The sequence below is a fragment of the Mauremys reevesii genome, linkage group 12 (assembly GCF_016161935.1).
Source record: "Mauremys reevesii isolate NIE-2019 linkage group 12, ASM1616193v1, whole genome shotgun sequence".
In the NCBI taxonomy this organism is placed as follows: domain Eukaryota; kingdom Metazoa; phylum Chordata; order Testudines; family Geoemydidae; genus Mauremys; species Mauremys reevesii.
In genome coordinates, this window is record NC_052634.1 from 15,483,964 (window position 1) to 15,497,960 (window position 13,997).

Genomic DNA, 13,997 nt, shown 5'->3' on the forward strand with positions numbered 1-13,997 from the left:
GTGAACATTAGCTGGTATCACGTTTTGCATCATGACACAGAAATACATTCTGTTCATTTAGCTCTGCCCGTGTTTCCACCTTCCAGATACAGCCTGTTTTTCAGAGATTGTCCATATCCTTCCATGCCCAGTCCTGCTCCTGAATGGCATATTATTAGTAACAGATGATCTATGAAAAATCTAGAGTTCAGGTCTGCTTCAGAGGCATGTTCAAAACCTCTGGGTCTGCAAACCCAGAATCCTGGTGTGTAAAAGTGCGTGAAAAAGTTGGTCAAATTGTTTTGAATTTCCTAAAAAATTAGTCACACTTTCTATTAAGGTTCCATATATAAATAGTTTATAAATTATTAATACATTATTAGTATATGTTAATAAATGGTTAGTCAGCTGCTATAGATTATTAAAAGGTCCAACAGGTTGTTTATACCCATGGCTCATAGCCACCTATACCACCTTCTACTGATGTGCTCATAGTCGTCTCTGACACAGACTAGTCATGCCTGTAACATGCTTATAACACCTATCAGTGATTTATTCACCTTTTATTAACTATTATAAATGATAAAACATAACAAAGTATGGCTGAGATGATGTTTGGGTTTAGTTCAAGTTTTGCTCAGAGGTCCTTTGTGTTTACCAAACCTGCTCCCTTCCTCACCTTTATTCAGTGTGCTTTGCATGAACAGATTTCCTGAGGTGAGGATGCTACTCAGGTGAGTCAGCCACCTCTTGGGAACTGATTTAGTTCTTTGCAAAGCCCTTATAGTCCCTCACATCAGTGAATACCGACAGATTCAAAAAGGCCATGAGATCATCTAGTCTGTCCTCCAGCAAACCACAGACCAGAGCATTTCACCCACTTACCCCTGTATTGAGCCCAATAACTTGTGTTTGACTAAAGCATCGTCCAGAAAGGCCTCCAGTCTTGAAGCCTTATATGGAACTATACTTGCATGTGCCTCATCTGATTTTTGATCACTTGTTCCCTCTTCAGAAATATTTTGGCTGAGGGCAAATTCTTTCCCCCTTATCCCTCAAGTGCTGCTGCTGGTTACATCCTCCAGAGCAGAAGAGAGAACCAATCTGTAACTTCAGGTCTTTCCTTTCCCCTGCCTACCTACCTAATCTGGGTCAGAAAAAGTTGTCTGAGCCCTCCAACCCAACTCCCTGTTTTCTGCAAGACTATCTCCTTCCATCATTCATGCCAGCATCTCCTCTAACCTGCTAGTGAACGTCTGCAGCAATGGTGCCTCGGCCGTCTCCCTTGGGAGTCTATTCCACTGTCACAATTGCTTTTGCGGTTAAGAACTTCTGCCTAATATCTAGCCAGCTTCAATATTTCCTCCCTTGGCATCAGGCCAATACTCCTTGTCCTACCATCTTCTGAGATTATGGACCATTCCCTCCTTTCATTTATAGTTTTACACTGAAGGTATTTATAGATTGTGATTGTGTTCCCCAGGGTCTTTTCTAGACTATATAAATTTACTTCCCTTAGTCTCTCCTCATATGATTTAGCCTCTAATCTGTGTGTCATTTCGGCTGCTCATTTTTCTACATCCTTCTGAAACTGAGCAATATCCCAGGTGCAGTAGCAACAGGGCTCTGTGCTCTTCAGAGGCACTCTTATCTCTCTAGTTTTATGTGTGGATCAGACTCGTGTAATCTCTCTCACCTCCATCAGTGCATTCTGGCCCTTACCCACCTGAAACCCCACCACGAGATGGGGCTATGAGATAGGGCTTCTTGAATACCCAGCTCAGGGCTGCCCAGAGGATTCAGGGGGCCCGGGGCAAAGCAATTTTGGGAGCCCCTTCCATTAAAAAAGTTGCAATACTATAGAATACTATATTCTCGTGGGGGCCCCTGCAAGGTCCCGGGGCAAATTGCCCCACTTGCCTCCTCCCCCTCCCCCCCCGGGCAGCCCTGACCCTGCTGAAATTTTCCATCTTGAATGGAATGGTGGCCATATTTTTGTAACAATTTCTGCCCTGCTGTAGCACTATCCAGAGTCTAGTCCAACCTGTCAGCCATACGACCCCTGGGAGATCACTCAACAGAGAGGCCCTGCATCATATCACACCCCAGCTTCTTGCTTTTCATGATGGAAATACATTGCTCACAGACTTTGTGTCTCTTGAGTTCTCAGGATTTGGGATTTGGCTCTTAGTCTTGTAGCTTCAAAACTAGATATAAATAAACCATTATTCACAACAATGTAAAATAACCGTGTACATAGCCTCCTGCTGAACCTCCTTGTGCTGTGGGCCAGCTAGACAGCCAAGCTTAGCAAGGACAGACAGGCTCCAGTAACTGGATGGGGGAAGCCGGTCTAAAGTAACAGATTGGTGATTCAGTAGTGGATGTTTGGGGGCCCTAGCAGGATAGATGGGTTATGGGAGGGGCCATCCCTTGTGTTTTTTTTCTTCTCATCAAACTAAGATCCATACTTCTTGTGTGCACTAGAGACCCATTTTATTTTTCCCAGGTGATGGGGTATGAACTCTGGTGTCCTGGACAAACTCCATCTTGAAGTATCATTTTCTGCCAGCCTCTGCAGTTTCTATTAGATATTAAGTATCAGAGGGGTAGCCGTGTTAGTCTGGATCTGTAAAAGCAGCAAAGAATCCTGTGGCACCTTATAGACTAACAGACATTTTGCAGCATGAGCTTTCGTGGGTGAATACCCACTTCGTCAGATGCAAGATTAGATATGCCTCTCATCCTGTGTTTCTGTTGCTGTTCAGGAGCAGCTTGGTTACACCCCAGAGGAGGCTGCATTTCAGTGGTAGATTATAAAATTACTCTATTAAAGGGTGGTCCAGCTGGTGCCTGTGGGTTGGAGCCAAGCTGTGAGACGATTCTATCCGGCCCCTGAACGCTATACATTGGAGATCACGCTGTATGGAAGATGCCATTTTGTAGAGCACATATATCTGTATGTGGCCTGCAGAGATGCCCCAAAGGTAGTGTAACATTGACAGTCCCTAGTCATCAGCAGGTGGGATCAAGCCTGGGGCCTCTGGAGCTTAGTGCATGAGCCTCTACTGCATAAGCTAAAAGCCACATGGCTGTTACCTAAGGCTGTAGCAGGTTCATTAGTCTCTCTCTAAGTCAGGGGTTCTCAAACTGGGGTCGGGACCCCTCAGGGGGTCACGAGGTTATTTCAGGGGGGGTCGCGAGCTGTCAGCCTCCACCCTAAACCCAGCTTTGCCTCCAGTATTTATAATGGTGTTAAATATATAAAAAAGTGTTTTTAATTCATAAGGGGGGTCGCACTCAGAGACTTGTTATGTCAAAGGGGTCACCAGTAAAAAAGTTTGAGAGCCACTGCTCTAAGTGGTCTTAGTGCCACTGGATGGGACAGAGCCCCACACCCAGGAGGTGTGTGGATAACACTAGCATACTGCCCAGAGCACTGCCAAAGGTTGAACCACTGGTGAGTCACGTGAACTGTCCATGCCCATAACCTGCAAGCCTAGGCACCGAGAAGCATTCAAGCAATGGGCTGGAGCAGCATCTGCACCATTTTAGAAGGTTGCCTGCCTGCCTGAGAAGATAGTGTGTAGCTTTATGGTCCTGTTGGATTCCTAGCTAGCAGCGGCACTCCCTAACACCTCTCATCATGTCTGGGGCTACGAGGCTGGGTCTCTTCCTTTGTAATGTGGAGCTCACCAAATTCATTCACACCTCACACATGCAGACCCCTCCAATATGCAAATATCTGCCTGGTCTTTACCCAACTTTATCCATTTAGCTTCCATATCCCATTGCAAATTAAGTCTTATGACTTAATTTACCCAGTGCCTCAGTCTGCACCTATTAAATCAGGATAATATTTCACTCCCTCGCAGAGGTGACATCAGAACATAAGAATGGCCATACTGGGTCAGACCAATGGTCCATCTAGCAGAGTATCTTGTCTTCTGACAGTGGCCAACACCAGGTGCTTCAGAGAGAATGAACAGAACAGGAAATCAAATGATCAGTCTCCTGTTGCCCATTCCCAGCTTCTGGCAAACAAAGGCTAGGGACACTTCAGAGCATGGTTTTGCATCCCTGCCCATCGAGGCTAATAGCCATTGACGGACCTATTCTCAAGGAACTTCTCTAGTTCTTTTTTGAACCCAGTTATAGTCTTGGCCTTCACAACATCCTCTGGCAAAGAGTTCCACAGGTTGGCTGTGTGTGGTGTGAAAAAAACACTTCCTTTTGTTTGTTTTAAACCTGCTGCCTATTAATTTTTATTTGGTGACCCCTAATTCTTGTGTTATGAGGAGTAAATAACACTTCCTTATTTACTTTCTCCACACCAGTCATCATTTTATAGACCTCTATCATAGCCCCCGTTAGTCATCTCTTTTCCAAGCTGAAAAGTCCAACTCTTATTAATCTCTCCTCATATGGAAGCCATTCCATACCCCTAATCATTTTTTTCCCTTTTCTCTACTTTTTCTAATTCCACTATATCTTTTTTTTTAAGATGGGGCGACCACATCTGCACACAGTATTCAAGAGGTGGGCGTGCCATGGATTTATATAGAGGCAATCTGATATTTTCTATCTTATCTATCCCTTTGCTAATGATTCCCAACATTCTGTTCATTTTTTTGACTGCCACTGCACATTCAGTGGATGTTTTCAGAGAACTATCCACAATGACTCCAAGATCTCCTTATGGAGTGGTAACAGCCAGTTGAGACCCCCCCCTCATTTTGTATGTATAGTTGGGATTATGTTTTCCAATGGGCATTACTTTGCATTTATCAACATTGAATTTCATCTGGTTAAAAATCCATTAATGGTTGTGAGCTGGTCTGGTGACAAGAGCCCTAAAGGTACCTGAATAGAACAGAAGTATTTAAGGCAAAACTACAAAATATTTCCAGGTTGCCAATACTGGTATTGTGAGTTGGTGGGTGGGTGTGGGTGATTTCTGCTGTGGTGAGGATTTGGGGTTTTGAACAACAGGATAAATGATGGGGAAATGAGGACTTATGTCAACTGAACAGAGAGAGCTACACAAAGCCTTGGTGAATTACAATCAGGGAAAACATCACAAATATATACCAGCCTCTCCTGGAGCAGTTGCTGGAGGAAGAAAAGCCCTCAGAAGACAGCTGCAGTGGGAGTGCCAGCAGATGTTCTCCTTTATGGACAATGATGAACCAGTAATTATATCAAGAAAGAGACGGCATCCAGCAGACAAGTGAAGAGTTATTCTGACAGCTCCACAAGAGTCACTGCTAAGCATGCAGAAGAGTTACAGGTAATAGAGTTGTATTGGTGACACGAGGAGCCCAAAATGAATGTGGGAGCAGAAGATCAGAGTTGGAAAAACCTCACTTTTGTTCAGGCAAGTGTCCTATAGATCAAATTCTTATCTGAATTTGTCTGGACTTACTTGGTCTCAAGAACCACCATGCTTGTGAGAATTCCCTGTTTACATCTGGGTCAGAAATGCTCTGTCTGAATAAGCTCTCGTGTAGCTTCAGGACCACACCAGGAAATGAGTAAGCAACATGAAATATATGCACAGATCTGGTGTAACAGAGTTGGGGAGGATGTGCCGACAAAGGCCAGATGGCTACACTTGCAAATTTGCAGCGCTGCAGCAGGGTGTGAAAACACACCCTCTGCAGCGCTGCAAATTGCGGCGCTGCAAAGCGCCAGTGTGGCCAAGTCCCAGCGCAGCTCCCAGCGCTGTACGTTATTCTCCACAGGGAGGTGGAGTACGGACAGCGCTGAGAGAGCTCTCTCCCAGCGCTGGCGCTTTGACTACACTTAGCGCTTCAAAGCGCTGCGGCGGCAGCGCTTTGAAGTGCAAGTGTAGCCATAGCCGAGTCCAAGAACATTTATGCCAGGGAAGAGGGCACTTAAAGAGATGATAACCTTAGGGTTGTATGTGTTTTGGGGGAAGGAAAAGAATGCGAGTCAGCGAGAACTGAGGTATGGGTGGTGACTAACGCCTCAATCCTGCAAGCCAATATAGATAGGCAGTCAACTAGGGACTGTTGCTATTGATTTTACATGAAAGGTACTCAGATGCTGCAGTGATGGGCAGCAGTATAAAAGTGATTGATCGATAGATAGATTCCTCAGCCACACTGACCTCCCTGAGGCTCAGCATGGGTAAGGGTCCCCACACACAGATCACTGGGGGGTGGAGGAACTTTGGCTAAGAGGAAAACCAGTTTGGGACATGTGACATCTCTTTCTGGGACCCTGAGCTGTATGGTGGTCCTTGAGCTGTGGCCCACTGAAAGGACTTCTTCAGCCATACCCCAGTAGTGTCAGTATCCTGTAACTCAAGCTTGTTGCCCTCCTTGTTGTATTTATAGCAGGGGAGTCTACAGTGTGTCTGTCTTTAAATGCCATGCATCTTGTAGCTTTATGTCTGTTTTTCTACTCTACCAGTGCAATCTGATTTTAAGACTTGGGACTTGGATAATGCAATGTGGGAGGGGGCGTGTCATTGGTTGGCACCTGAGGAAGTGGTCGGGCACAGAAGCAAGTAAGGGGCTGAGTGCACAGTCTTGTGCAAAGTGGACTCTGAGCTCTCTCTTCCCATGCAGAGCTGTTCGTAGTATTCATGGGGAGACCTGGATACCAGAACTTCCATTGACTTCAGTGAGGCCAGGATTTCACCACAGGTGCACTCAATTATGTCATCTGATTTCGTCTATGAAAACTGCTTGAACCTTCAAGTCACCATTAATCCCTTCTCGGCCAGAGCTAGATCTCAGTACACCTCCCCTCACTGACTGAGTCTGTTGGCACTTTCTTTACAGTGTAATTACAATGTAATAGTTGGGTGGATTCAAGGGTCCTTTCTTCCTAGGCTTGCAGACATGCATTTTAGGTGGGATGCAGCTTGGCAATAAACGTGCATGCCTGCCAGTTACTTAGTCCTCATGAAATGCTTTCTTCTAACTTAATAATCAAACATGGGACTTCCTGCACAATTAGGCACTCATCCCTCACAGCTTCTTAATTGCACCGAGAGGAATTAATTAAGCTGGGCTTTTCATTGTACGGCTTCCAGCTCTTCACTGTTACCCCCTTCCCCACGTTGAAGGGAAGGTGGGGAGGAGGAGTATATAATGGAAGGAAAGCAGCGTGAAAGTATAAGAGGATAGAAGGAGACTGTAGGGCAGATTTGCAGAGGAGCTCAGCCCCCATCCGGCACCAAAATAAGTGGCAAATTTTCCGAAAGAGCTGAGGCTGCTGGGTGGGTTTCAAGGACCTCCCCCCAGCTTTAGCCATCAAAATGTGCTTCAGTGGAGACGAGGTCATGCAGCTTCCCTTCCTCCCCCGTCTCCTCCATCCCAAACCCCCAAACACACAGAAAATAGCCAGTGTCCAATGGAACAGCGACTCCTGAGGAGCAGCTGGAGAGACAGCCCAGCATAGAGATGTAGACCCCCGGGGGGAGAGACTCAGGAAGGATGGAATAACTGGCTGTTCTGAACATGTTATAGAGGATGAGGAGGCAAAAGAGACCCTTGGGGATGACTTTAGTGACCTTGGTAAGAGCAGGCTCAGTGGAGTGGACAAAGCAGAAGCTGTGGTTGCAGAGAATCCAGGAGAGGGGAAAGGCAGTCAGGGCAACACGAATGGATGGGGTGCTCCAGGGGCTTTGAAAAGAGATAGGTGGGCAATAACTGGAGAGGTGAGAGGCAGGGAGGCCTGATCCGTGACTCCCCTGACTCCCTAGCTGGTGTCCAGTGAAGGTGTAGTAGTATGGTTAGCATAGGGGAATGGGAGTCAGGCCTTGTGGGCTCTGGTCCCAGCGCTGGCAGCGACTTGCTGTAGGATCTTTGGTAAGCCGCCTGCTTGTCTTCTCCAGCTGCAGTTTCCCCAGCGGTAGAGCATTGAAAATAATAGTGACCTGTGTTAATTAATTAACGATTCTCCATCACGTTGAGATGTTGAGGGAGATGGTGAGCTCTAGCAAGGCAAAGGGCTGGTATTCTTCTTCCTTATCTAGCAAGGAGCTGATTTCATCCTAAAGAGATGAGGGGCTTTGCTTATTAACAGCCTAAACACAGCCGCAGAAATAAAAGCAAAGTCACTTGATTAATTAGTGTAGGAGGGAGTGGGGAAGTTGATTTGAAAAACCCCTAACCCAGCAGGGCAGAGAAACTCAAGTGGCCAGTCAGCATCTGTTAGAGGCACGAAGATAAATGAGGTAAGAGAGCAAGTAAGTGCATACAAATAGGCTCACATGTGCACTGCTAATAACTCTTTCAAAATGCTTGTGTCATCAGACAGTGTGTGAAACCTCCTAGGTCATCCATCCTGGTTCAATGAGGTTCACTTAACCATGCACGGGTGGGCAGTGGACACTCCTACAGCAATTCTGCCAAAACATCTGCGGTCCCCACCCAGTAAAAGCCCCCACAGGAGTGAAGGTCACGTGACCCCCTCTCTGCTGAGCGGGCTGCCAGTGCAAGATACACCCAATCCCAATGTGACGCTCAGGGATCCGTCCATGTGAACATGTGAATTCCACCTGGACTGTATGAATTCTGTACATTCATGCTCTTGTGGTTGTCTTTCACTGCCTCCTTGCATTGTACATCTTCTGTTAAGGGGACAGGGTCAGGCCCCAGGATGTGTGGCCCTGGATGGGACAGACATTAGCAATTGAAGAATCTTGCCCCTTCATAAGAACATAAGAACATAAGAAAGGCCGTACCGGGTCAGACCAAAGGTCCATCTAGCCCAGTATCTGTCTACCAACAGTGGCCAATGCCAGGTGCCCCTGAGGGAGTGAACCTAACAGGCAATGATCAAGTGATCTCTCTCCTGCCATCCATCTCCATCCATCTCTCAGAGGACAGGGATGGGGACCATATTCTACCCCATCCTGGCCATTTATGAAACTTATGAACCCATACAATTCCTTTCCCCTTTTTTGTTTTAATTGTTATCCCTAGCCTCTTCTCCTCCTCTCAGGGGGGGTTTCACAGTTGACTGTGCTCTGCGTGAAGAAGAACTTCCTTTTTTTTTTTTTTGCTTTTTAACCTTTATTTTTTTTTTTTCCTTTGGTATCTAGTTATTATATTAAATAAATAACTTCTCTTCTCCACTTTCTCAACATCATCTCATCATTCATTATATATTATCATCCTCTCTCCCCTCTTTTTCCATTCTTCAGGACAATGGAGACTCCCTGGAAGGATATTAACTGGTAATGTCTCTTTTTGGCTCCACCCCTACTCCCCAAACTAAGCGGGTTGTGCAAATGACTGCAGCACAGCTGGGGGATGAGGTCTGCCACTGGGACTCAGGACCAGAACTGTGCTTATAAGCAAGAGGGCATCTGTGTGTGCTTGAGCAGAACTAGAAAAGACTGGGCAAGAGGAGGGGGTGTGCACAAGAGGCCAGGACTCTGGACGACACTAAGATCCACAGGGCTTTCAGGAAGAGGGAGGAAACTGAGGCAGAGTCTCACATTCAGGTGTTTGTTATTTTTCCAGAGATCTGTATCTCTCTTGTGCTTTCTCTGTGTGTAAAGTGTGTGCGTTTAGAAATTCCTTCCCAGAGTGCGTGTTACTCGCCTACACTGTCACAAAGCTCCCAAAGAGGGAAACAGCAAATCAGAGGGTCTCCAGCTTCATTGGAACTCTGGAGCATGCCACAGCAGCTAGGGAGCCAGCACTAGTTTCAGAGCCTAGGGGGTCTCCACTGCCAGGAGGGGTGTCAGACAAAGGGTCTGCCCCTGGAGGCCCACAGACAGGGCCTAAAGCCTGCCCAGCTCCCGCAAGCCAAGACCACCTGGGACCCAACACTTCAGTCTGGTTCAGCAGCCTGGTGAGCATCCTGGAGGGGAGCTCCTCCAGGGCTGTAACACTCAGAAATTCATCTCAGGTTCTCGCTTCACTCCCACTCAGGCCAGGCCGTCCAACGTGCTGGAATATCGGGGATGCTCCTAGTGCGGTTCTCCGTCCACCCTCGACTTGCTGTACGATCCGTTGTTGTTATAATGTCGCTGTCTGGGTCTGAGCTGCGGGGACAGGGGCATGCAGATGCTAGAAATGCCATCGAGGAAGAAGGGACACGCGTTGGCCAGCCTGGCTGGGAGGGCAGAAAGAAAGAGAGGAAGCAAAGACAACAACCCCCAAGAGAAGCACTTGAATGGAGTGGTGGGGGGGCAGCAGAGAGGTGGAAGAGGAGAGGACTTGGGAGGGAAGATCAGCTGCCCTTGCCCCAAGCTCAGACTCCTAGTACAGAAGCTACTGCAGAATCTCAGGTGATTGCACAGTCAGCTGTTCGAGGAGAGTGGGGTTGGTCATGGTATCCCCTGTCTGAGTGGATGAGAGGTGGATCCCCCAGAGATAATGAGAGTTGAGACTCATGGGAGGATTCTCACTGCCTTTGATTTAACTTTTTGGTTTTGGGTGTTTATTACTTTCCCTGCCGCTGAAGAGCCGCTGGAGTTTCAGACACCCCTTCCCCCACTCACTTTCCCAACAGCCCCCGGGTGGCAGGTAGCCAGATGGTGCCCTATTAGGTCACACTTGTTCATTGTTTGGCAAACAGCAGCTTAATTCAAGAGCTGAGTTGACAGCTTGTCCTCAAAGACAATGCAAGTTGCAGTATAGCAAATGCCAGCTTGGCTTTTCAGTGTAATGTTATTTCAACTGCCTTAAAGGGATAAAGTTCCCTTTGATTAAAAAAAGGGAGGGGGGTTTTAGTGTTTTTGATATTGGAAGACTGATCGCATTGATTGGCAGGCATTGCACAAACATCCCCCCACCCAGCTCTGCCAATGCACCGTGTTCCTGACCTGCATACCAGCCTCTGCTGTTCCAGCTCTGGCACAAACCTCTTCCAGTGCCACCAGTCCTACTCTGCAACATGCTGGCGCATCTCATGCCTGCACACTGACAACTCTGCTGTGGTGCTGCAATATGGGCAAATATTTACTAGAGATTACAAAACTGAGACCGCCAAACTCACTTCACCTGTGGCCCTGATGGTTTGTGCATTACAGTATGCCAAAAGCACACAAACAGGCACATTCTGCTGCACACACACACACACACACACACACTTGTCTAACAAATCTAATTGGTGCCTCTATGCCATAGTGCTGGGTGCCTTTAAAAACTTTGCTATCTTAAATTAACTTTGGGGACAGAAAGGTTCAGCTAACACAGCGTCGGTTCAGCTAACAGAGGCATGAACCTTACGGCTGACTTTGCAGGAGCCAGTGGTACAGATGGTCCAATCCCCCAGAGATTGGTTAGCAGCTTCCTCCACTGCTGACTCTTCAGTGTTTGCAAATTTGAAGCCGTTTGCATCCAAGTGAAAGGTGTTTCTCACTGCAAAACTTCCCCAGAGGAGTCCGCCCCGATAAAAGAGCACCAAGATGTTTGCTGGGACGCAGAGCAATGGTTTCAATCAGCACGCGTGGCAGGCAGTAATGTGTGGGCTGCACAGTAGTATGGGACAGCAGGCGATGGACAGGGATGCGTTCCTTTTGGCAAGGAATGAAGGGTCAGTGTGGTGCTGATGAAAGCTAGAGGTTAATGGCTCTTCCTGGAAGCAGGTGCAGCTCTGAACAAGTTTTCTACCTGTCCCCCGGATCTGCCAAGATACCTCAATCCTGGCCTGGATCCCCCCCTGCTATTTCTGTCCTGCACCCCCTCAACCCTGATCTGCAGCCTCCTTGTTATGGTCAGTCCCTTTAAGCAGAAGTGATGACTTGTGTTGCAGTTTTGTGATACAGAAAAATGTCTTGTTAAGGACTAGGATGAAATCCTCAAATTCATGATCCCAGTGATGACCTCATCAGGGCCTGAGGCCAGGTCCCCAAAGCAAGGCTGATGTTTTAACATCTGAACTACTCAAACCTTAGGGTGCCTTACATGCTGAGTATGATCATGTCCAAACACAGGATGTTCTTCTGCAAAAGGGCATTCTGTATTGCAAGAGTGCGACACAAGCAGCAAGCAACCAACAGCTAAGGTCTTCAGTCACTAGCCACTGAGCCGAGTTTTTCTCCCGACCCACCAGTCTACATCCTTGCTCAGACATGTCCACCTTAGGACTCGGTGCACAGCACTGGTTTGAAACCAGGGCAAATCGCAGTGGTGCAAGTCCTGCTTTGCACCAGTGCAGCACATTTATGTTGGAGGGGGAGGGGAGTTGTAACCATGTTGGTGCTAAAATCCCCACTGCAGACAGGCCCTCAGCTCCATAGCTGAAAATGCAGGGGAGCCCCGTGAACGCAGAGAGGGGAGGGAGGTGTGGGCTGGCCACTCCTGCCTGTGGGAATTGCTTTGAGAACAGGCAGAGGCCAGGGCTATTGTCCTCTGCTGCAGCCTGCAGTCCTGGTAACAGACACAGACTCAGCTAAGGATGCGAACTCCTGAACGTCTGTGTTGGACTCGGACTGTTCTGTGCCTGGGAGGAGGGGTTCTCCATTAACCGTATCCGTTGCTGCTGGGTTTCCATTGCACCTGTTGGCAGCCCGGTGTCATTGGCGGAAACGTAGGGGCTGTGGCACTCAGTGGCGTGGCTGAAGTGCAAAGGCTTAGCGGCAGCCAGGCGGTTAAACTCCTCGTGGGCCCCCACTGGTATTACAGGTGTGGTACCCAAATCCAGTCTGGCTTTGTCAATAGCAGAGCGATCCCAAGACTGTTGCAGTCAGTCGGAGTCTTTCCACACACTTCAGTGGGTTTTGGCTTAGGCACTGAACGAGCAGCCCTTTGGATAGTCAGATGCAGATTGTGTCTGTCGCTGCTATTGGCTTTCACATGCTATACAGGTTTATCCAGAGCAGTAACTGCATGAGACACTTCCAGGGAAATCCCAGGACGTGAGTTGGTGTCTCAGCAGGGAATGGAGGTTGGGATCGCTTACCCTTCTCTGTCAGTCCAGATTCAATACCCCAGCCTGGTGCTAGGGGACAATGGGGTCTCGGGGGTGCCCCCCCCCGATGTAAAATACAATTAGGCTTGACAGAATTCCATTTTCATTGTTTATCATTTCAATGGATAATGTCAATGTTTATCTTTAAGCATCTTTCTTCATTATGTCTATTTAAATGTTCATAGCTGTGGAGAATTATGAGAAGTCAGACGATAGAGGGGTCAGACAAATTATTTAACAACAGTAGACGTTTAGATTCAAAAAGTTAAATCTCTATGGCCATTAAAACACAACTTCAACGTCACATGTGAAAACATGCAAAGTAAATATCCTTAAATCCAACTCAAATAGGTTCTCACGCAGTATGTTTCTTACTTTGCCCGTCTGTACATTTCGATTATTATCGATGGGGATATTTCTCCATCGGTCTGGGTGCATGTAGTGGATGATAGGTTCACCAACATTTACTGATAAAAGATTGAATCGTTCAAACCTAAATACAACCAATGTCCTGACCACTTGTGAGCATTCAAGATTCTGTGGACCTTTATGTGTGTTAACCCTGATATCCTGACCCAGGAAATTAGAATCCCCGTTCCATCCCTGGTGTCATTCCTCTGGAAAGCATGGCCTATTCTGCTACCTAAAATCCCTCCATACCGAATTCTTCACACCTTCCTCTCCTAAATTGTTGCATAATGCAACAGCTGCTGCAGTCTTTGGGACAGTTGCATTTAAGTGCTGAGAGAAGCATGCTCTTGTACTGGCTTTGGGGTTCTTGTGACATGAAAAATGGCCTATAAAGGTCAGCTCTTCTTATTTATCAGAAGACGTGACTGGGGGTAGAGGAACTGATACTTTGTGAGGTTTTTCATTATTGTTTGCAGTGTTGTTATAGCCATGTTGGTCTCTAATATGAGAGACAAGGTGGGTGAAGTAAGGTCTTTTATTGGACCAGCTTCTGTTGGTGCAAGAGACATACTTACTAGCTACACAGAGCTCAGGAGACCTGAGGAAGAGCTCTGTGCAGCTCCAAAGCTTGTCTCTCTCCCCAAGAGAAGATCTCTGACCTCACCCACCTTGTCTCTCTAGGAGATCTGCCAGAATAAGGC

At 47.2% G+C, this 13,997-nt stretch overlaps 1 protein-coding gene across 4 annotated transcripts in view; it reads left to right on the forward strand.

Moving 5' to 3' along the window:
• KIRREL3 (kirre like nephrin family adhesion molecule 3) overlaps window positions 1-13,997 on the forward strand; it is a 262,110-nt gene that overhangs the window by 155,452 nt on the left and 92,661 nt on the right. The gene's annotated exons all lie outside the window — the stretch shown is intronic.